Consider the following 3,283-nt stretch of genomic DNA (forward strand, 5'->3'; position numbering starts at 1 on the left):
CAAATCTACTTCTTCACATCTTTTCAAAACCTTGGTTAAGTTAGCTAAACATGCATCAAATGTAGTGCCATAGACACTAAAATCATCCATAAAAACTTCCATGATTGACTCAATAAAATCCGAGAAAATACTAGTCATGCAACGTTGGAAGGTCGCGGGTGCATTACATAGACCAAAGGGCATCCTACGGTAGGCAAAGGTACCATAAGGGCAAGTAAAAGTGGTCTTTTCTTGGTCATTGGGGTGAATTGGTATTTGAAAGAATCCCGAATAACCATCTAAGTAGCAAAAGTATTTATGACATGCCAACCTCTCTAACATCTGGCCAATAAAGGGCAATGGGTAATGGTCTTTTTTTGTGGCCAAATTCAACCTCCTATAGTCAATGCACATGCGCCATCCTGTCACAATTCTAGTGGGGATGAGTTCATCTTTATCATTTTTTACTACAGTGGTCCCTCCTTTCTTAGGAACCACTTGGACCGGACTTACCCATTTCGAATCGGAAATTGCATAAATAATTCCCGCATCCAAAAGTTTCATGACTTCCTTTTTTACCATGTCTTGCATGTTAGGATTTAAACGACGTTGACCTTGGACACATGGTTTATGATCCTCTTCAAGATGAATTCTATGCATGCAAAAATCGGGGCTTATACCCCTCAAATCATCAAGTGTATAACTAATGGCTTTCCTATGTGTTCTCAACACATCCAACAATGAAGACAATTGACTCTCACTCAAGTGGGCACTAACTATGACCGGACACATTTCCGACTCGTCAAGAAAAGCATATTTCAAATTCAAGGGGAGGGGTTTAAGCTCGGGTTTTTGTACCTCAACCTTGGTAGAAGTAGCAACCAAACCTATGAATTGAGAGCTTTCCTCCAATGGTAGCTCCTCTCCATCTAATTCCACCTCCAAAGCATCAATTTCTTCACTTCCAATATCTCCATCACCTGAAAAAGATTCCAACAACAAGAGTGCCTCCAAAGGATCTTTGCTTAAAGATCGAGGCAATGAGTCATCTACAATAACATCAACAACATCCAAAACTTCAAAGAAATAACATGACTCCTCTAGCATTGGACTCTTCATAGCATTATTCAAATTATAAGTGACCTTGTCATAACCTACTTCCAATGTTAACTTACCATTCTTGACATCAATGACCGCGCCCGCGGTATGTAAAAATGGCCTTCCCAAAATGATTGAGATTTGTGAATCTTCGGCAATGTCAAGAACAATACAATCAACCGGAATGAAAAACTTTCCAACTTTGACGGGCACATCCTCCAAAACACCTAAAGGGCGTTTTATAGAACGGTCCGCCATTTGCAAGGTGACACTAGTACATTTTAAGACACCCATGTTTAGCCTTTCACAAATTGAGTATGGCATCACACTCACACTAGCACCTAGATCGCATAAGGCTTTTATCAATAGTGTAGGTGTCAATAGTGCATGGAATAGAAAAGCTACCAGGATCTTTTAACTTGGGAGGGGACTTATTTTGTAAAAGAGCGCTACACTCGGCGGTGAACGCTATAGTTTCAACATTATCAAAAGTCCTCTTCCTAGTTAAAATGTCTTTCATGAACTTAGTATAAGAAGGGATTTGGGTGATTAATTCAGTAAAAGGAACGGTTACCTGCAAATTCTTCACCACTTCCATGAACTTACCAAATTGAGTCTCCTTTTGGGCCTTCTTTAATCTATGAGGGAAAGGTACTTGAATCTTTTCCGGCTCTTTGACTTGATCATCCTTCTTTGGAGGAACATCCTCCATATCTTCCACCACTATTGGCTCATCATCTTTCTTTGAAACATCCTCAACCTTTCTTGACCCATCAACCTTGTTGCCATCTTCAACATCACCACTTTTCTCACCAACTACCCCACCATCATCGTTAGGCATAAGGGGTTCATCATAAGTGGTACCACTCCTCAAAGTGATAGCATTTGCGGTGTCATGAGGTTGTGCACCTTGAGGTGGTAATTGACCTTGTTGTCTTTGGGCACTTGAGGTGGCAAGTTGGGCTATTTGGGTTTCAAGCATTTTGATTGTCGCATCCCTAGCTTGATCGCTCTTTTGAATATGGGCGGCCATATTCCTTTGTGTCTCAACCACTTGTGTCAACAAAGACTCAATCTTATTTGATCCTTGGTTGGATTGTTGGTAATTTGATGATTGACCTTGAGTTTGTTGATTTTGGAAGGGTTGTTGAAAGCTTTGTTGGAAATTTTGTTGATAATGAGGCTTTGAATTTGATTTTGAAAACCCGGTGGAGGTGCTTGAACATGCCTTGGTTGTTGTGGCACATTTTGGATTTGATGTTGTGGATTTAACACATTGGTGCTCTTGTAGGACAAGTTTGGATGATACTTTGTAGCTTCATTGTAGGTGTTGGAGAAAGGACTGAGATTTTGTCTAAAACTTTGAAAAGCATTCACCTCTTCAATAGATGCCCTACACAAAGCGGTGCAATGTCCCGCATCTCCACAAGCTTCACACACCATCACTTGGCTAGTAACATTCACTTGTTCATGAGATTGGGATGAGCTTGCTCCTCGGTTATCCATTTGTTGTTGGAGAAGAGCCACTTGAGCTTTCAAAAGAGATATAGTTGTATCCTCTTCCTTGTCTTTCAATGGGGTGTTACGAGAGTTGACGTATTGGGAATCATGCACCGCCATGGATTCAATGGTAGAATGAGCAAGTTCCGTATCAATTTGGTCAAACCTCCCGTTGTTAGCGAAATCTAGAACTCGACGAGACTCGGCACAACAACCATTATAAAATGTAATGGCAAGGAACCATGGATCTAACCCGTGATGAGGGCACTCTCTTTGCAACTCCTTATACCTTTCCCATGCTTCAAACAAACTTTCATGACCATTTTGACGGAATCCCGTGATTTGGCTTCTCAATTGTTGGGTCTTCTCCGGGGGAAAATACTTTTAATAAAATGCAAGAGCCAATGAATCCCAATCTATAATTTCCATTGTGGCTCTATCAAGGCTATTAATCCACAACTTGGCTTTGTCTCAAAGAAAAAGAGAAAAGTATCTCCCTAATTTGAGCTTGTGTAACCCCCGGTTGCCTAATCATCGAGCAATAGTCGCAAAAATTTTGAACATGTAAATTAGGATCTTCCGTTGGACTCCCACCAAATTGCTTCCTCTCAACAAGGCTAATGAAAGCCGGCTTGATTTCAAAATCTGCCGCACCAATTTGGGTAGTAACAATGCCCCTAGGAAGCATTGCCGCGGTGGGCTTGGA

At 41.1% G+C, this 3,283-nt stretch overlaps 1 non-coding gene across 1 annotated transcript; it reads left to right on the forward strand.

Moving 5' to 3' along the window:
• The first annotated feature begins 2,827 nt into the window (after positions 1-2,827).
• LOC141603420 (small nucleolar RNA R71) lies at positions 2,828-2,935 on the forward strand. Its single transcript, XR_012525299.1, has one exon. It is a non-coding gene; the product is annotated as a small nucleolar RNA R71 (small nucleolar RNA).
• The last annotated feature ends 348 nt before the right edge of the window (positions 2,936-3,283 follow it).

Source organism: Silene latifolia, chromosome 9 (genome assembly GCF_048544455.1).
Source record: "Silene latifolia isolate original U9 population chromosome 9, ASM4854445v1, whole genome shotgun sequence".
NCBI classification, from domain to species: Eukaryota; Viridiplantae; Streptophyta; class Magnoliopsida; order Caryophyllales; family Caryophyllaceae; genus Silene; species Silene latifolia.